The sequence below is a fragment of the Notolepis coatsorum genome (genome assembly GCF_963971535.1).
Source record: "Notolepis coatsorum genome assembly, chromosome: 5".
NCBI classification, from domain to species: Eukaryota; Metazoa; Chordata; class Actinopteri; order Aulopiformes; family Paralepididae; genus Notolepis; species Notolepis coatsorum.
This window is the reverse complement of record NC_140169.1, coordinates 25,454,030-25,475,619: the sequence shown is the minus strand read 5'-3', so window position 1 is coordinate 25,475,619 and position 21,590 is coordinate 25,454,030. Positions and strand designations below refer to the sequence as shown.

Genomic DNA, 21,590 nt, shown 5'->3' with positions numbered 1-21,590 from the left:
GCTCGCTGTGTGGAGATCATCCGGAGGTACTGCTCGCTGTGTGGAGATCATCCGGAGGTACTGCTCGCTGTGTGGAGATCATCCGGAGGTACTGCTCGCTGTGTGGAGATCATCCGGAGGTACTGCTCGCTGAGATCATCCGGAGGTACTGCTCGCTGTGTGGAGTCTGTGGACATCATCCGGAGGTACTGCTCGCTGTGTGGAGATCATCCGGAGGTACTGCTCGCTGAGATCATCCGGAGGTACTGCTCGCTGTGTGGACATCATCCGGAGGTACTGCTCGCTGTGTGGACATCACTCGGAGGATATTCTCGACCTGGCTGACCGACGTCTTGGCATGACATTGATAATCGATATTCTTAGGGTAAGTAGTTAAAAATTTGGGTTTGCAGGTTAAAGCGGACCTCTTGCTGGGGGGGGGGTATTCATAGTCAATACCTCGTGACTGGGGGGGGGGGATCAGATGTGTGGATGTTGAAGAAGGGGGGGAAGCATAGGCTTGCTGGGCACATTATTATTAATAGATTATATCTCCGAGGTGGCGCATAATAATGCAAGCGGTGCATCATCATCACGCCGCCCGGCGTCCGTTCAAATAACCGGGATCAGCTAACTTTTAACAAACCTTATTAATAATAAGGTAACTTTAGCGTAATCACCCCGTTACCTTGTAACCTTTAGCATCTATGAGTGGGAATAATACGTCGCAATATTAATTCTGTTTCCTCGCGGTGATCGATGCTGCAGAGTCGTATGTCTGTCTGTCGCTAAACGCGTTATGCCGAATAATACAACCCGGATACTGTCACTACCATAATAATACAGTCTTATCTTTATTGGCCGATCACAGCAGTGGAGAACACCGTCTCTACAACACGCTAGCTAGCCGTGTGTATAGATCTGTTCTGTCATCGACTGCTGGTTGTTGTGCTTGTTGACTGTGTAGGACATCGGATGCTAGTCAGCTGTGAGGACGGGGTTGTTGTTAAGCTAGTAGCCGCCATGCAGACCTTCATAGCAGACCTTCCTAGCTCCTAGTTACGTGGCATCATCATCACGAGTGTCGGGACCACCACGTCTACAAAGTAACTGCAAACAGAGACCATCTGTAAGTAAGTTGTTAGTTAACGCTGGCTTGTTTTTGTTGTTGTTGTTGGGGGGGGGGCGGGGGGGTTGTGTCCTGTCCTGTCCTGTCCTGTCCTGCGAAGCAAACGGCAGGTAATGGAGCCGGCGGCTAAGTTTGAATGGAAACGAACCATTAGCTAGTTAGCCTGAGCGACTGAGGCGAGCTCGTTGGGACCTGTGACCTGTCTGTTGTTGTAGCTGCTGGTCTCTCGGGCTGCCTGCTACCGCACCTGTCTGTGACCTGAGATGCAGTACTATCTATATACCTGTATGTTGTGCATGTCATAAATGTCACTATGAATTGAAAATGGGGGACCCTGATGTAAACAAGACTAAAGTCTTTCTCTGGTCTGCATCCCCTTAACAATTGTGTGTATTGAGCCGTACTGTATTGTACCCATTCTGCAATCTGTTAATAAAGTTTTCATTCATTCATTCAGTCCTTGCTCCCAATAGCTGGGCCCCCCATGTTCACTCCTTCACCCACTGAGTGAGCAGCCAGACCATGCTTGGTTGTGCCATCATGTTCACAGTTGCAGTAGCTTTTGATATTGCATACACACAAGGATGCTTCTTTGAGCAGGTTGTTTAGCCTTCGGTAATAATACATAATATATGATCATCCGGATGCATCATACACATCATAACAACGTGGTGTATTGTGTCACCACTGCTTATTGTGTTACTACATGGGTGATGAAGAGCAAGCAGTGTCTCCCAATAATGACATCATGGGTAAAGATGTAGAACTAAAGATCCAGAGATCTGCTACTCATGCTCAATCCTCCTCCTCCACCCTGCCCCTCCACCATGTGTTTTAGGACTACACGCTATCATCAGAGCTGCAGCCTATTTTAGACCCAGGGACTCTGGTTAGTGTTACCCATTTTTATCCGTCTCCATCTCCAGGATTTGAGTTTGTGAAGCTCTTTAGCCTGCGATGTAGCCCCAGTAGTCTGCTCTTCAATGTAACCTCAGCCTACAACTGTTTGTATATAGCTTAGGTTGGTGGATTTACTTTCCTGCTGCATTGAGTGAGTGTATTAGGTCCAGTTGTCAGCCTCAGGAGGACGCCTCGTTTGTTTACATTCATTAAGCTGCGGTTATAAGGCCATTGGACCTCATTCTCGAAAATTTTCTTAAGTAGCTTCTTAATTATCTTCTTACTAACTTTGTAAAACCAAACCCTAAGGAAGATCCCCTCCGGATTCATGAACGTATGGAAATGTGTTCTTAAACAGCCAACGTGTTCTCAGCTGCGCTCCCCCGAATGAGTAATGTCACTGATTCTTAAATTGCACCTGCATTTGCATGTAAACGCCCCACCAGCTCCTTATAAATAGAGCATGCAACCACTGGACCATGTGCACACAGAATCCACAGGCAACACAAAAGCAATTTGCGACTGATCAAAATTTGATTAGATTCAGATTTATTGTCATTATACAGCACAAGTACAGTACAACAAAAATAAGTTTGGCATCCAACCAGAGTGCAAATAAAGTGCAATAGTAATATACAATGTACTGGTGATTAAACTGGATATAAAATATTATAAATTAGTACTACTGACTGAGTAATAGTGCTAATCAGATGCATGTACAGAGTTGTAATATTAATATGTACAGTGATACAGGTAGTAAGTAGGGGTGGACGGTATGGTCTAAAATTTATATCACGGTATAATTTGAAGCATAGACGGTAACGGTATATATCACGGTATCATCGTTTTTGATAAAAAAATTTTTTTTATTTTATATATATATATATATTTTTTTTATAAAATATATATATTATATAATTAGACTTGTACTTGTATTATCTGCGAGACATCGCCACCACGCAACAAGCTCCACTGTCTGTGTGTACTCTAGTAGCCTCCAGCTATGGCCAGGATTCTCCAGAGCTGCACCTGGACCCTATACTTGAGTAGCCTCGAGCTACGGCAAGGATTCTCCGGCGCTGCAGCTGGACCCTAGTATTGGTATAACGTTAAATCACATTCACAAGCCCTCAGCTCGAATACGCATCGAATCAGTGTTATAAGACATTGATATCAGGAGCTATCTGTAGCTACTGCTAGCCGGATATATAACGTTCATACAACACCTCAGTGAATTATTTAGTTCAATGGGACATTTCGTTTTGAACAGTGAACTAGCTTGCGCTAACGTGAGCTAACAGCTAACAGCTAACAGGTATCATACACTCTACTAGACTTTGTGGAGCGTTTGTTTATGTCAGGAGCTACCGGCTAGATACCGTTCGGTTAGACAATGCCTCATCATGTATTAAACTAAAAGTGAATAGTTGACTGGGTCATTTTGTAACGGTAGCTAAGCTAACGTTAGCTCAGGGAGACGCCGCCGACAGCTGAGCTCCCGTGTCCCGTCCCACTAGACTACTAGATCCGTGTTTACATGCGTGCGGTAGGGGCTGGCACGCCCACTGCGCGAAGCCTCCCAAATAACTTTTTCCAGTTCGCACATATCTATTATCTTTGACTAATTCTATCTATTTTTAGGGGCAAATGCGAGTGAAATAGTCGCGCTGTGGTTACATGACGTCATTGGTATTTTAGAGCTGCACTACCGGTTTAGACGGTATAGTCAAAATCCATACCGTAGAGCAAATTCATACCGTTTATACCGTATACCGTTTATACCGTCCACCCCTAGTAGTAAGTCATACTGGCCAGCAGCGTAACTAGTAAGGGATGTAAAGAGATATATAGTAAGGCCTATCTACAGATATTTAAAAAGGATTATATGCAGGCATGTACAGACAGATGTGGATATAAGTAAGAGTAAGATAAGGAGTATAACATAATCGTGACATCTTATTTAGTAGTGTCAATACCAAAAAAAGTGTCATGGGACAAGATAACCGGTGAGGTTATTATAGTGTCAGGAGAGAAGTGAAAAAGAAATGGGCTGATGTGAAATCACAATTGCAGTGTTTGTATAGTGCTTTTATTTATTTAAGGGCATCACGATGCCTTGTACAATCATGACTACATGTGAAACGTAATTGTTAATGATACACATATTCTTGTATTTATTGTTATTAGGATTATTTAAATCCAAGGTTGTCTGTAGAATCGATGTGAATGCAATCATCAATTTCTCAAAAATGTAGCCCTTAAGAACACGGGTGCACGCCAATCTGGCCTATCTACGACTGTATTTCTGCTAGGGCTGGGCGATATGGAAAAAAATCATATCGTGATAACGATATGATAATTTTATTTTATTTCTCGATATCGATAATTATCGAATTGTTATAAGTATACATTTTTTTTTTTTAAACATTTTTTTTATTTTTATTTTTTTTTTAATAACAGATGTATGTTTATTTTGCAGCAATTCTTTGTCATTGCCGCCATCTTTAGTGTTACATCCCCTCACACTCCAGTTCTCAGGCTGCAGCTGGTTTAAAAGCTAAAGTAAACCGGCTTCTCTGCTGGCTGTGGCTCCAGAGGAGTTGAACAGTTCTGGCTCTGCTAGTTTATTTTCGATCTTTTGGCGCTTTTTTGGTGGACAAACCACCGCACATGTGCACTGTGACTCGTGACTGGAGTCTAGTTCTGCTAGCACACATAGCCTACTGTGTACAGACGGTTTCAAAATGTATTTTAAATTAGAAAGCAAACAAAATAAATGGACAAGAGAAAAATAAATCTGAATTTGGTCAGTATTGTCATTTGGACAAGCAAAGCCATACTTTAAGTTGCAGGCAAGAAAGACAAGTCTGTCCACTGTCTCTGGTTTTAAAACTGCCCTGTTGCAGGTAAAAAAAAAAAAAAAAAAAAAAAAAAAAAACGATTTTTTTTTATTTCGATATTCGATATCGATTATTAAAATATATCGCGATATTTATCGTTATATCGCCCAGCCCTAATTTCTGCCTTCTTAAATCCTGTTCTTGGCTAAGAACAAATCCCATATAAGAAACCATTCAGGGGGAGCTCCAGTAGCTCACCACGTACCGCAAGTGCTATTTCAGCGCCGTGGACAACCGCGCTCGCGCGGATCTGGGGCTGAGCGCGTTCGAATCCCGGACGGCAGCCGTGCCTTTCCCAGAGTGTCTTTCCCCCCATCTGAACCCTTTCAGCCTGCTTCTGTCGGTCGAACTTGACCAAGTATGAATGCGACGAAAAAGCGATAAACGCTAAAAAGAACCAGCTGACTGGTCAAAGTTAAAAAAAAAAAAAAAAAAAAAACCATTCAGGAATGCTGAAGTGGGGGCGGTCAGGTGGCGTAGCGGAGATTGTGCTTGTCAACCAATGCAAGAGGCTGCGGTCTCGACTCCCGGAGTCAGCATTGCTTTGGCTTGGGCTGATCGCTATACTAACTCGTTTGGCTGGGTTAGGGGGAGGGAAGCCGTGGGTGGGAAACTGGCGTTGTGGAGGTCGGGTCTGGGCGCCTGCTCAACGGAGGCAGAACTTGAGGAAGGCAGCGTGACCTCCCACACGTTATACTTCACCAATGAGAGCCCTCGCTGCCAGGTGAGAAGAGAGCCACTGGCTGTCGCCGCACGTGTCGGAGGAAGCGTGCGGATACTTCAGGGTTCCCTTGTACCGACCAGTAGGAGAACATGCGCACAACAACCAGGTAGGGGAGGGGGGGGAATTGGCACAACGACTAAATTGGGACGGGGAGAAAACAGAAAAATCAGAGAAAAAGAGATAATAATAAAAAATAAAAAAAGGAATGCTGAAGTGGAGTTGAGAAGAAATTTCTTCTTAACTTTTTTGTAACTGTGTTCAAGAATGAGGTCCATTGTTAGCCTGATGGGTCTTGGAAGGGGATGTGCATCTTTGGGTAGAAAATGTAATACCCCCAGAGTCTGAGATTTTTTTTCTACTAGCCTGGATCCAGCACCCTGAATAAAAGCACCCAGTCAGGTACACTTTTTATTTTTTTTAACCTTTTTTGTGTAAAATCTGTGATTTCTAATTTGACAAAAAAGTGGCAGGAGTGACTGAGAGCTGGATCCAGGCAAACCTTTAAAATGCGATTGCAGTCACGTACAATAGCAACAATGGAGTAATCACTGATGGAGGTATGAGCCTAACTCTACAGTCGGCCAACATGATTTGGTTCGCGGCAGGATCTGCAGTTGCGTTCGTGGCTCAGGAGGTAGAGCAGTCGTCTGGAAATCCGGAGGTTCCCAGTTCGATTCCCGGGCAGCATGTCGAATTGTCCTTGAGCAAGACACTTAACCCCTAATTGCTCCGTCCCGATGAGCAGGTTGGCACCGTGCATGGTTGCCTCTGCCGTCGGTGTGTGAATAGGTAATATGTGAGGAACTAATTGTAAAGCGCTTTGGATAAAAGCGCTCTATAAATGCAGCCATTTGACTGCGCCAAGCTCAAATGCGCCGCACACCATGATGACCCGTTGCGCCCTGTGCCGCTCTGCAACGCTCCCCCTTCACCACTGGCTTCCCCCTGCAGGGACACAACACGCCCAGGGGATCAGAGCTGTAATTAGCCCGCCATGGATTAGCAGTGGGGACTGTTCTCCACTGTACTCACTCCCACGGAGGCAGGGGATCTCACATGCAGCAGGTTACTCGCAGCCCTTCCTCTCTTCCCCTTTCCAGTAGAAAAGCCCACATTGCTACGGGGTGTAGTTCGCCCCCCCCCCCCCCCCCCTCGCCCATCCTCCTTCCTCCCAGATAATCTTTTACATGAGGATGTTCGTTAACCCTTTCACTACCATACTACTATCACACTACAGACGGTAAAGGGTTAACCTGCTGTCGTGTGGCAGTGAAAGGGTTAAATAGAACATTGCATAAATCATCTCATTCACTCATACTCATTCATCGGGGGGACAAATCCGTAAGTGAATCTGAAAGTTGGGACAAGGGGTCAACGCCGTTGGTGTGTTGTTGTTGTTGCACGTGGGTCGTCAGTGGGACCAGCTGGGTGCGTAGACGGCGTACAGAGAGGACGGTAGCGGCTGCTGACTCGCTGTACCTCCAGGTACGAAGGGCCTCCTGTATCTGCTGGATCTCTCTCTGTGATTAACACTTTGAGAGCCAGTCCGTGTTTTCCTTTTTACCCCCTTGAATGCCCAAATCCACTCCAATGTTAATGTTAATATCGCCTAATCTATGTTTTAAATTATGGCTATTTGTCTAATCTACCCGTCGCTTATCAAAGACTCATTTTCCAGTCAACATTGTCAAAGCAGATTGTTTTTTTATCGCTTCATTTCCGTTTGATAGCATTTTGAAAATCACTAGTTTTCACGGAAAAAACAACCCATTCTATGATAATCGCCTTTTACTGGAATATTCTAGAACGTTGTCATTTGTCGGCCTATTTATGAATCGTTTTCAAATAAACGCTAGATAATCGATAGTATATGTGTGCGCACGCACGCTCGTGCCGCACGCTGATAATCGCTGCTCTTATTTCCTGATGGCTTTTACAGTCAAAACAGCTATATCACATATAGGGGAAACGCTTATATATCCGTGAAAACGAGTCTGATTATCCTAAGACTGATAACATAGATTCCTTACCTGAGATCAGATGGTATCCAAATGGATTATTCCAATTCCTGATCACCATTCGAAAAAATCGATCATTGTATTGATCAACCGTGTATACAGTAGAACACATAATCCCCGCTGTTCTTCAGGCTCCGGAGTGATGCCGGTCGATGCCGGCTGCGTGAGTGAGACGTAAAATGTGGAGTCAGAAATCCTTTCTCCCATTCACTTTCACTGAGTCCAATCCAAAAGAGTGATTTACCATCTGGGAGACGATAGGGGGCGCTTTTTTCACATCTGAGCGCCTGGGGTGACTGGATCTCCAACGGTAGGCTCGCTTGATGCAATATGATTTCAGATCGCTAAAAACTAATAAAACGTGTGTGTGTGTGTGTGTGTGTGTGTGTGTGTGTGTGTGTGTGTGTGTGTGTGTGTGTGTGTGTGTGTGTGTGTGTGTGTGTGTGTGTGTGTGTGTGTGTGTGTGTGTGTGTGTGTGTGTGTGTGTGTGTGTGTGTGTGTGTGTGTGTGTGTGTGTGTGTGTGTGTGTGTGTGTGTGTGTGTGTGTGTGTGTGTGTGTGTGTGTGTGGCGCCGCGCGTGCGTGCGTGCATGGGGTCTAAACTCCTTCTGGTCTGTCATTTTGAAAACGTGCAGGTTTGAAAGCTTCTTCTGTTGATGAGGGAGAAAGGTGTGAGCCCTGACGCCAAGCTTTTGAAATATGTGTGAGCTTTCTCTCTGATGATTCTTATTTATTTATTTTATTTTAATTCATTTTCTTTCTTTTTCTTTTTTGAAGGAAAAGTAGGCTGTCCTGTCCTTGAGTTTTAGGTTCTCGAGTCTGGTAAATGTGAATGTGTCCCCAGGTAGGAAATACTCTGCTGTACAATCAATGCATGTGGTAGTCTACACCCTCCCCAGACCGACCGTAGGGCAGCATGTTGGTAGTCTACTCTACACCCTCCCAGACTGACAGTACGGGCAGCATGTGGTAGTCTACACTAGAGATTAGAGCCATATGGAATCCGCGATCACGGAATCGCGGACGGAATCGCGGAATTGAGCAATAAAAATGGAATCAACCTAAAAAAAAAAAAAAAATTTTTTTTTTTTTTTTTTTTTTTTTTACTTTTTTTTTTACTGTTGTGGGACTTGTACAGCACTTTGTTCAACTTTGTCAGTGCTGTAAAGTTGAAACCTTTTTAAATCTTAGACAAACAAAACACTTTGCTTTCATGAAATATTGTAAGCCGTCATTTGAGGCTTTATAAAAGCAGCACAATTAATACAAATCTGTCAGTGCAGAGTCCGACCTCATCTTAAATAACAAACAGCATTGCTTGTTGTAGTTAACAAAGAGAGGCAGAGTTGATTTTGCAAAAATATATATAATTATTTTTAATAATCAAATTTTATTTTCATATTCGAATCCCATGCCCATCTAACGAAGCTTCGAAGTATTTAAGACAGCCCTATTAAATGGACTGTTATATCTTATTAAATTGTGGACATTTATTCATTCCCACTTATTAGACACTATTTCTGATGGTAAAATGAGCGTACAAAGCAAAATACAGAATTCTGAAATATTAAAACGGAAAAAACGGAATTTGGAAAAAAATTAAATGGAATTTGGAAAAAAATAAAACGGATTTCATATGGCTCTACTAGAGATGTTCCGATACCATTTTTCCCTTTCCGATCCGATTCCGATACCTAAGCTTTGGGTATCGGCCGATACCGATATTTATCCGATACCAGTGCATAAAAAAAATTATAATTTTTTTTTTTTTTTTTTCAGATACTGTTATACTGTTTTTTAGTAATAACTAGAACGTATAGTATTTATTCAACAACAGGTGATTGTATAGATTTGTATTAGTATCATTAATCAATGAGTATGGGCTGCAGCACTGCAGATATACCCTACTCCAATGATCCACACGGACATTAAACGGTGTTGCACTCGCTACTCAGTGGCTCTGCAGATATACCCTATTCAGTCTGTAAGCTAGTGGCAGATAGAACGTTCATGTTGTGATTTTTGATGCAAAATAAATATTCAACATTCTCTTTTGAAACTCCGCCTCAGACTCTTATCCTTTGGCACTTGCTGTACTTTGCTTGCAGGTCTGCAGCCATTATTGCTGGATTATGTGAATAGCACCAACTTTAGACGCGGTAACGTTATCAAGCTAAGCTAACTGACCTAGCTCGTCTTCCCGAATTGACATTAAGATAACGTTAGTAATAGTCAGCTAACGCTAGTCCGTAGCTACTTAACTTAAATACAATTCACCGTGGGTGCATTATTGTTGATAGACGGTCACGGACAGTGTTAGGTCCTGGAGAAAGGACAGGCGATCATCTGATTTGATGTAACGTTAAAAGCGGATGTTGTTCCAACTAGCTATCTTTCCAGCTAATGCTATCATAACACCAGCCAAACACATCCCGATTCCCGTCCGAGCTCCCCGTCACACCGCACTGTCGGGGACAATGGAATTTAAGAAAGTGTATCTGCTGTTAAAATGACACAGCATCACACTTTAAAACATGTTCATTTTATAATCCTCACTCTCCGCAGGACTCGGCAGGAGATAAATTACATCATGGGATCGGAGGCTAGAATTTACGTGTACTCGCCGATACCGATACCAGCATTTTAGGCAGTATCAGCGGCATTTCCGATACCAGTATCGGTATCGGAACAACTCTAGTCTACACCCTCCCCAAACTGTTGGTAGAGCAGCATGTGGTAGTCTACACCCTCCCCAGACTGATGGTAGGGCAGCATGTGGTAGTCTACACCCTCCCCAGACTGACAGTAGGGCAGCATGTGGTAGTTTACACCCTCCCCAGACCGACCTTAGGGCAGCATGTGGTAGTCTACACCCTCCCCAGACCGACTGTAGGGCAGCATGTGGTAGTCTACACCCTCCCCAGACTGACAGTAGGGCAGCATGTGGTAGTCTACACCCTCCTCAGACTGACGGTAGGGCAGCATGTGGTAGTCTACACCCTCCCCAGACTGACAGTAGGGCAGCATGTGGTAGTCTACACCCTCCCCAGACTGACAGTAGGGCAGCATGTGGTAGTCTACACCCTCCCCAGACAGACAGTATGGCAGCATGTGGTAGTCTACACCCTCCCCAGACAGACAGTATGGCAGCATGTGGTAGTCTACACCCTCCCCAGACCGACAGTATGGCAGCATGTGGTAGTCTACACCCTCCCCAGACAGACAGTAGGGCAGCAGCATGTGGTAGTCTACACCCTCCCCAGACTGACAGTATGGCAGCATGTGATAGTCTACACCCTCCCCAGACTGACAGTACGGGCAGCATGTGGTAGTCTACACCCTCTAAAGACCGACAGTATGGCAGCATGTGGTAGTCTACACCCTCCCCAGACTGACAGTATGGCAGCATGTGGTAGTCTACACCCTCCCAAGACCGACAGTATGGCAGCATGTGGTAGTTTACACCCTCCAAAGACAGACAGTATGGCAGCATGTGGTAGTTTACACCCTCCAAAGACCGACAGTATGGCAGCATGTGGTAGTTTACACCCTCACCAGACCAACAGTAGGGCAGCGCAACAACCACAAAGGGAATGGGCATAAAAGAATGTCGTAAACCTCACAGGACATACAACCATCACCACTGTCTTCTTTGGTTGTCTAATGGTGGTTGGCAAACAGCGTTTAGCTCTGTTACACATTACTACCAGCCAGGTGCCGGTAAAAACGAGGACAAATATTTGCAAGAAAAGATGAATAATTTGATAATTATAACTTCTTTTAACTATTATTTGAAAATCGATGCCCATCCCTAATAGTCGGGGAGTACGACATACACACGGTTCCAGGAAGAAAAGCGTCGGAGGCGGATAATGGAGAGAGCCGAATAAATGGACTCAACTCATCGCCAGGTTGATTGGAACAGAATCAGGCTGGTTGCCCCTGTGATTGTATTTAACAGGGAAGCGTGGAGCCCAGAGTAGGCGCTGTAGTATCGACTGAATATGATCTGTGTTATTGACTTGGTGCTCTGCTGCAGGGCAGACAACACACAGGCGACAGGCCCCTTCCTACAGAAGGCTGCGTTCCTTTTCCATTGGACCATGGACTGTGATCAATAGCTTTGTTGCAAACATAGCTTGTTGAGTTTGTGTGTGTGTGGGGGGGGGGGGGGGGGGGGGGGGGTAGGCGATTAGTGTGCTACGTGTTTGAGTACAATTCACGAGCATAGTGGCTGTATGGTGACATGGTCTAATTTTACTGTACGCTATATGATTTTGTGTTACTGTAAGGCTGGCCTAGCAGTAGTAGGGTCTTAAGTGTACTGGTTAGTAGGGTTGGGTACCGTTCACATTTTAACCGGTATCGGTACCAGTTCCTGGAATTCGGTATTGGTACCTTTTTTCGTAATAAATTAACTCTTTGTGTAATTAATTTCAGTTTTGTAAAAAAAGAAAATCTCAATTTCAATATTGTTATTTATGTTGTTAGTTTGAGTGGAAAGCAAAGTGGAGCCCCGGAAGCAACCCTGCTGTTCTTCAAGTAGTGGAGGCCCACAGGACCGACCGACTGGGACGTGTCTATTCTTTTTTCCAGTTCCGCGTTCTGCGATCTGATTGGCCACTGACGTTTCTGGTGCGATCTGATTGGCCACTGACGTTTCTGGTCATGTGACATGTGCGCCCAATCGCGTGACGCGCCCATTTCCGCCTCGAACAGCAGCAAACTACCTAACGCCTAGTTTATCACTGGTTAAGCTTAGGCGACTCTTTCGAAGTTGGTTACGGTTAGAGTATGGAATCAGGGCTGGTGTTCTATCGCCCTGCTCTAAGACAAACTCTAACCTTAACCAACTTCGAAAGAGTGCCTAAGCTTAACCGGTGGCAGAACTTGCCGTCACACGATTGGCGCGACCAGAAACGTCAGTGGCCAATCAGAGCGCAGAACGCGAACGCGGAACTGGAAATCCGTTGGTAAAAGTATTCAGGCGACTGGGACAGAGTGGGGAAATGTCTACCGTGTCTGGGAGCTAATCTAGGCCTGTCTCCCTTCCCTGGAACTCTGTAGAGAACATCGATTTGAACTATATTTGGATGCGTCACCTCACCGGTGCCACTTGCGCTGATGCAATTAGTTTTTCCACTGTACATTTGTTTTACTGCTGCAGCAGACCAGCTTCTTTCACTCTGTTCAGGCTATTTAACATACAGTAGATTAGATTAAAATGTATTGTCAATGTCATTAAATAGCATAAGTACAGTACAACGAAAAGAACCAGAGTGCAAATGTAACAGTAAAGTGCAATAGTAATATACAATGTACAGGTGATTAAACTGGGTATGACATATATAAATTAGTACTACTGGGTGTAGTGCTAATCGGATGTATACCAATATGTACACACAGTGTTACAGGTATAAAGACGGTATGGTAGTAACAAGTCATACTGGCCAGCAGCATAACTAGTAAGAGTAGGTAAGGGATGTGTATAGATATAGTATCAGATATGTAAAAGGATTATGTGCAGGTATGTATATACAGACAGGTGTATATATATAGTAAAAATAAATATATTTTTACGGTATATACAGCATTGTTGTACATGCTATTATAGAAAAGTAAGAAAGTAGAATTAGAAAACCAGAGGAGCGGCTGAGTAGTGTAAAGGTCTAAGCGTTCGCCTACTATCCCAGAGACCTGAGTTAAATTCCAGGCAGCGGTACCTCCGGCTTGGTCAGTTGTCCCTAGTACAAACGCATTTGGCAGGAATCGTGTTGTTGTTTGTACTCGTAAAATAGACGACCTCCACGATGACAATTGACTAAATGCCTGTGCCCGACCTCGCAGTGAACGAATAGCAAATTTAATCTGAAGACCACTTTAGTATCATATAATACATGAAGCTTTCAGATGTAAACACAACTCGGTTGTTATGGGAGATTAACATTGGCTAACCTGTGATAAATAAATTGTCACAGTTGCTGTGGATGTTTTTGAACCACTAGAATTAACTAAAACTAGTTTCATTACTTGTTTGTGGACTAGTTGGCTGATATCCTTTACAGCTACAGACAACTGACAGACTGACAGGCCAATCAGGGTAACCCGAGTAGATGATGCAATCTTTTCAGGGGAGCAGATTAGATGAAATGGCTTGACTCTCTTGATATCCAGGGGGATGAAAGGGCTTTAGTCGTCATTTTCACAACATTTCTAAGATTTGGGGTCATTTTACATAAACATACCTTCTGTAAGAAAATACAATGTGATTGGAAAAACACGATTTTCATTGTATTGGATCTTTAAGATTTATTTCCAAGACAATTATAAACGAATCTCTGGTAAACACAAGTTTTAAAGAGGTTCTTCTGCATGATTCTACGTGGGGTAACTTCAAGTGACGCATCCTGCTGTTGACCTGAACACAATGGATATCGGCTTCAGAAACGGATGAGTTTCCCCCTTGTTAGCGGTGTGTGTCGACCGTTGAGTGCCAGCGACGACAAATCTTTTTGTCGTTCTTTTTTTTATTGGCTCCATTGGGAAAATACCGCCCCCTATCGTCTCTCCCTGTTGTACTGCACCCCATTGGATTAGACTGAATGAAAGACATGGGGGGGGGGGGGGGGGGTCCAGTTTCCTCATTTTACTTCTCCGGCAAGCCATCCGAAGAGATCCAAGTCATTGCCGAGCCGCAAAAGAGCGTGGAATACATATTTCCAGTACCCAGCGCTAAATCAATAAACGATCGATATTTGGAATGGTGATCAGGAATTGGAATAATCTTTTTGGAGAACATCTGATCTGAGGTAAGGAATCTATTTGACCAGTTTTAGGATTAGGATAATCAGAGCTGTTTTCACAGAGCTATCAGCGTGTGCCATATGTGTGTGTGTGTGTGTGTGTGTGTGTGTGTGTGTGTGTGTGTGTCTGTGTCTGTGTTGGGAACCGGTTCCTAATTGGCCGATGCCTGGAACCGTGTGGCTCCCGTGACTTTCGATTCCCTTATCGCTGCCAGGGTTTTCCTACAGTTGCGCAATAATGCTAGCGTTAGCATGTAGCCATGGCAGACTCTATTTGATTCCTTAAGGGCTCGAAATTGCCTGGGTTTTGGTAATATGCTCCCGAAATGCTCCTGCTGTTTGGCTACTTCTATGTGCAGTGAAAACTACTTGAATGCTTTAGAACCTAGTCATTGATTTAGTTCAGGGTGAGCTAAAATTAGCCGCGGAGCTAACGCTAGCTAACGTGAGCTAACGCTATTTAATCAAGCTCAAGTCTACACCCTCCCCAGACAGACAGTAGGGCAGCAGCATGTGGTAGTCTACACCCTCCCCAGACTGACAGTATGGCAGCATGTGATAGTCTACACCCTCCCCAGACTGACAGTACGGGCAGCATGTGGTAGTCTACACCCTCTAAAGACCGACAGTATGGCAGCATGTGGTAGTCTACACCCTCCCCAGACTGACAGTATGGCAGCATGTGGTAGTCTACACCCTCCCAAGACCGACAGTATGGCAGCATGTGGTAGTTTACACCCTCCAAAGACAGACAGTATGGCAGCATGTGGTAGTTTACACCCTCCAAAGACCGACAGTATGGCAGCATGTGGTAGTTTACACCCTCACCAGACCAACAGTAGGGCAGCGCAACAACCACAAAGGGAATGGGCATAAAAGAATGTCGTAAACCTCACAGGACATACAACCATCACCACTGTCTTCTTTGGTTGTCTAATGGTGGTTGGCAAACAGCGTTTAGCTCTGTTACACATTACTACCAGCCAGGTGCCGGTAAAAACGAGGACAAATATTTGCAAGAAAAGATGAATCATTTGATAATTATAACTTCTTTTAACTATTATTTGAAAATAATAGTTTCTCCTGCTGTCTGGCTACTTCTATGTGCAGTGAAAGCTACTTGAATGCTTTAGAACCTAGTCATTGATTTAGTTCAGGGTGAGCTAAAATTAGCCGCGGAGCTAACGCTAGCTAACGTGAGCTAACGCTATTTAATCAAGCTCACAAAGAGAGATAAACAGTTGACAGCGGATAGTACAGGTACAAATACAATAAAACAGCAGGTGGGGGCTGTTGTGTAAACCTTGTACTCTTTAGTTCACATATAATAAGAGACGGAGTGTTTGTTTACTAGTCTCTGTAAGCCAGGAAGTACTGTGGTGCAACATACAAATGTGTCCGTGTAGCAACACAAGCCAATACCTTATAGGACAGGGGCCCGTGGGGGGGGGGGGGGGGGGGGGGGGGGGGTGTGTGTGTGTGTGTGTGTGTGTGTAAGTCAGAAGTCAGAAGTCAGATGTCAGATGTCAGATGTCAGATGTCAGTTGTCAGTTGTCAGTTGTCAGTTGTCAGTTGTCAGTTGTCAGTTTACAGTTTTTGTATTTTTCTGACATGGGGGCTCAACAATAAATGACAATCAGAAATGTCAAGTTGCATGTTGTTATTCTAACCAGCTTAGACCCCTACGCTCTGCATCTTCTGGCCGCCTCAGACCTACTCCTATCCAAGCTCCGGGAGGGTCATGAAAGAGAAGTCGCCTATTCTCAGTCCTTGCCCCACAATGGTGGAATGAACTACCCACCCCAGTTAGGACAGCCGAATCCCGTCCAATCTTTCGCCGTCGACTAAAGACGCACTTCTTCAACCATTATCTGAATAAAAAAAAATATATCTAACCCTAACTAACCGTACTGTCATGCACTTGTCCTAATAAACTAACCTACACTGTAGCACTCAACACTTTGATGAACATTGTTGCTCAGCTGATAGAGTTGTGCCCATCCTGATGGCTTGTCGTACAGAACTTGTAAGTCGCTTTGGATAAAAGCGTCAGCTAAATGACTAAATGTAAATGTAGTTCTGTTGCATTTCCAATGTATTTATTTAAATCATAAATTGATCAGGTATCGATAAGGGAATCGATAAAGAATCGAATCGATAAGCAGAATCGATAATGGAATCGTATCGATAAAATCCTATCAATTCCCATCCCTAGTGCCTGAGGTGTCTATAAACTAAAGACATTGACAAGTTATAATTTCCCCCAAGCCACCGCCACTTGTCTCTTCAAAGCTTTGCCTCCAGTCAGTCAGTTTTCTCCTCTCCTTCCCTCTGTCGGAGTTACCATTCCGCGTCGAACAGATGGCGCCCATGGCAGGCTGATTGTAGGAGCACTTGATTTATTGCCACTCATTTGTTGTCATGATATGATGGATAACAAGTGCAGACTTTTGGCTCAAGGAGAAGTGGAGCTAAAGCGGTATTTACTGAGAGTGTGGCTTGTGTTTTCCTAAGCTGGGCTCATGAAGGCCAAAGTCCAGGTTTCCCCCGACCTTTAGAGAGGCTTAAGGTGCTAATGTTGCTCAGTGTGAGGGCTTTGTGATGGGGTAGAGTGATTAAGCACCTCTAAGAACGCACACACAACTAGGCCTTTCACACCGGCCAGGCCGGAGCCGGTTCCAGAGCGTAATCTCGAACCGGCCGGCGCGTTCACACCGGGAATAATTGGTTCGGAACATGACGGAGGCTTTAGTTCGGCCCTCTAAGAAAACACTAAGCACCGATTTTTCATGTTCCGAACCAATTATTCCCGGTGTGTGAACGCGCCGGCCGTTTCGAGATTACGTTCGGGAACTGGCTTAGGCTGGTGTGAAAGGCCTAAACAAGAACAGCCTTTAACACTTTGATTACCAGCCATGCGGTGCGCCTTACCCCTGTTGAATGCCACCACCCACTTCAATGATAACGTTGTGAACGCATAAACTATGTCTTAAATTATGGCTATGTGTCTAATCTGGCCGTCGCTTATCAATGACTTGTTTGCAGTCAACATTGTCGAAACGGATTGTTTTTTAATCGGTTCATTTCCGTTTTATACCATTTTGAAAAACCCTTGTTTTCTTGAAAGTTTCAGGAAAATATAAAGATTCTGCAGGAATCGCACTTTACTGGAATATTCTGGAATACACAAAAAACATTTTTCGGCCTATTTATGAATCGTTTTCAAATAAACGCTAGATTATCGATAGTATATGTGTACTTATGCACGCTAGAGAAGCGAGCTGAAAAATCGATTCTCTCATTTCCTGATCAGCGCACACACACACACACACACACACACACACACACACACACACACACACATATGGCACACGCTGATAGCTCTGTGAAAACAGCTCTGATTATCCTAATCCTAAGACTGGTCAAATAGTTTCCTTACCTCAGATCAGATGTTCTCCAAAAAGATTATTCCAATTCCTGATCACCATTCCAAATATCGATCGTTTATTGATTTAGCGCTGGGTACTGGAAATATGTATTCCACGCTCTTTTGCGGCTCGGCAATGACTTGGATCTCTTCGGATGGCTTGCCGGAGAAGTAAAATGAGGAAACTGGACCCCCCCCCCCATGTCTTTAATTCAGTCTAATCCAATGGGGTGCAGTACAACAGGGAGAGACGATAGGGGGCGGTATTTTCCCAATGGAGCCAATAAAAAAAAGAACGACAAAAAAATGTGTCGTCGCTGGCACTCAACGGTCGACATGAACTAACGACATATAGCGTCGTTGGCACTCAAAGTGTTAAGAAGAAACATGGTTACCATTCAGAAGTCCTAAGCAAGGAAAAGAAACATTTGGAAATCATTCCAATAGCTTATGCAAGCAAAATATGCAACATTAATAGTACATATAGAATAGCCTAACCATATGTCCAGATACACTGCAGAGCAGAACTATTGTCTGGCTTTATTCGCACCAGTTTGACCGTTAATAACTTGGCAGAACTGGCCTGCAGACATGCTGGTGTGTTCGGTCTCCACAGCAGCGTTGTTGACATTTACAAAGACCATTTCTAAACTTGATCTATTCAATATCTATAGGCTACAGGGAGTAGTCTTATTTCTTATGATCTGTAAATGCAGATATAAGTACTTTACTCTTATTTTATTATCATTATTATTATTATCATTATTGTCTTTCCAATGAAATGAAAATCAGAAAATAAGATGGAAAATATGAAAGTCAATGTTTGAAGGAAAATGGACTTTGGAAATCAGTTTATTTACTGTTCTGTAAAAGTCTTGTTGACTGTAATGTTTTATGTTTTGTGTGGACCCCAGGAAGACTAGTTGTTGTCATGCAACAGCTAATGGGGATCATTCCTAATAAACTCAATAAACTAAATTATTTCAAATACATTTTGAATACATTACGGCCACATTTGCACCCATCTAGTTGAAACTTCATCAGTCTCTGGAGGTGGAGATAATGCAAACACGGTAACTGGAAAGACGCAATGTATTTAAATAGGGATGCCCCGATCACGTTTTTTGCCACCGATACCAGTCACCGATAGGGATGCCCCCCGGACCCCGGTTTTAAACGGGAACCGGTACTATATTAGAAAATACCGGAGTATTTATAAGCTCTGACGTCCTCGGTACTGCTATCGATACTCTAGAGAAATTATTATTATTATTATTATTATTATTATTATTATTATTTAAAAGTTGCGAACGATCCTCTCTCTGTCTCTGCACGAGAAGCGAGCCGCAGCCAGCGAGTCAATTATTACACACACTCCTCGCGAGTCGCTCGCTAGTGCTACACATAGACATACGGGTCCTACATACGGGTACTCCTTAATGAAAGTGTCCCCGACGCCCCGTGCTATAGCGCTCTGCACACAGACAGCAGCTCTGCATGCACTGAGTCGTGATCATGGCGGATAGAGCGAAGCGTTCTAAAGTATGGATATACTTTACAAGGGTCAATGCCGACAATGCACGTTGCCACAAGTGCAACAAAACATTTGCCAGTAAGGGTGGCAATACGAGCAAATCAATTTATCAAAACATCTGTTGGCAAAACATGATATTAGTGTGCAGAAATGCGCGTATTCGACTGCCTTGCGCGCAGTGTTCCATCTGCATCCACTGCAGCCGTAACCGTAAGCCAAGATACGGAGTTGCCTAGGCTAATAACGAATTATTACAAATAGGCTAATAAACAAAACAATTGTTTAGCTACAAATACTACAATCTAAACTTTTTATAGATCGTCAAGCTGAGGCGTCAGCCACTATGTCCCAGGCCAGTGAGGCCACCACACATCCTCCCTCCCTCTACCTCCCTCCACCACCCAAAGTCCTTTCTCCCTAGCAGCTAGAGGAAGGATGACAGAGGATAGGGTGAACGAGTGTCACAGTTCTGTTAGCCTTTTGCATTTGTTGTTTATTATAAAAAGTCTATAATTCAGAGTCAGACACATTTAAAACATTGTTGCTGCTGTTGCTGAAGAAATTATATTAATTTATTATATTTATTTATAAAGTTATATAAAAGAACATTGCTGCTGCTGTTGCTGAAGAAATTATATTTATTTATAATACTTATTTATAACGTTGTATTTATAAATAATAAAGCAATGTTGATTCTGTTCTTAATTAATTGTCTTTTTTTCTTGCAAAAAAAGAACCAAAAAGAACCGATAAGAGTATCGATAAAGTACCGAACCGTTAAGCAGTATCGATAAGAGTAGTAGTATCGATAAAATCCTAACGATACCCATCCCTAGTCACCGATCGTCTTGAACCATATCGGCCGATACCGATCCGATACCGATCGTTTTTGATTAACACTATGATCGCCGGGGACGAGTTAAGACGTCATTCCTAGCCATGCTCATTCTGCCGAAGACGCCGTAACTCGTCTTTGATGTCAATATTTCAAAATTCTGTCATCGAAATCATATTTCCTTTCCAGAGCCCTGAGATGTACTGGTGAGCTCCACTCAACTGTCTAACGGTTCGAGAGCGCCATCTGGTGGACGATCGGCAGATCGGCCAAGAGGGAGGGGCGCGCCAAACAGGAAGTGCTCATCCATATGTGCTCCGGGCACTCGCGATCGGTAGCCGGACTCCATCTCAACTAGGGATGGGTACCGAATTCGGTACTTTTGAGGTACCGAACCGAAACACGTCGGTACTACCGAGTATCGAATCAAGTAAGAAACCGATTTTTTTTTTTTTTTTTTTAACCTTTTTTTTTTTTTACTTTTTTTTTTTTTTTTTTTAACTTTTTTCTTTTCATGTCAACGTTCACACGCACAATATATGCTTACCTAGGATTTGACTTGATTCAACAACAAAGCAGTCGGAGCAATGACAAGCCGAAAACTGTCGAAATTGTAGTTATTTGAAGTTTGGATTTTTTTTTACGACTGAGGTAGGTAAATTAAATTTCTTGAGACTAAAGTACAGAAAAAAGGTACCGTTGGGTACCGGTATCGATTCACAGGTACCGGTACCGGTATCGGTTCAAATGTGAAAGGTACCCATCCCTAATCTCAACACACTGGATGATCAATCGCTCGCCCTAACTCAATAAACAACGTTATTTGGACGTATATAGTATTATACAACCTGGAAATGGTTCATCAGGATCAACATCCCATAATCGAAAACGGTCTACTCCACGCTGATCGTATTCCATATAAACTGCTATGATGAACATATGACTAGGGATGGGTACCGAATTCGGTACTTTTGAGGTACCGAACCGAAACACGTCGGTACTACAGAGTATCGAATCAAGTGAGAAACCGAAAAAAAAATAAAAAAAAAATCTTTTTATTATTTCTTTTTTTACCTTTTTTACCTTTTTTTTTTTTTACCTTTTTTACTTTTTTCACGTCAACGTTCACACGCACAATATATGCTTACCTAGGATTTGACTTGAGATCTGCTCTGCAGATATACCCTACTCCCTCAGCTATCCCCGTTTGTGACTGCGATGCAAGCCGGGGCTCGAATACGCATCGAATGAGTGTTATAAGACATTGATATCAGGAGCTATTTGTAGCTACTGCTAGCCGGAAATATAACGTTAAGACAACGCCTCAGTGAACTATTTAGTT

At 43.5% G+C, this 21,590-nt stretch overlaps 1 protein-coding gene across 1 annotated transcript in view; it reads left to right on the top strand.

Annotated features, from left to right (window-relative positions):
• Positions 1 to 226: 226 nt before the first annotated feature.
• Positions 227 to 21,590, top strand: part of LOC311228130 (hyccin 2-like) — a gene marked incomplete at its 3' end in the record, with an annotated part of 330,310 nt that continues 308,946 nt past the window's right edge. The window contains 1 exon segment of the mRNA XM_084314043.1: positions 227 to 364.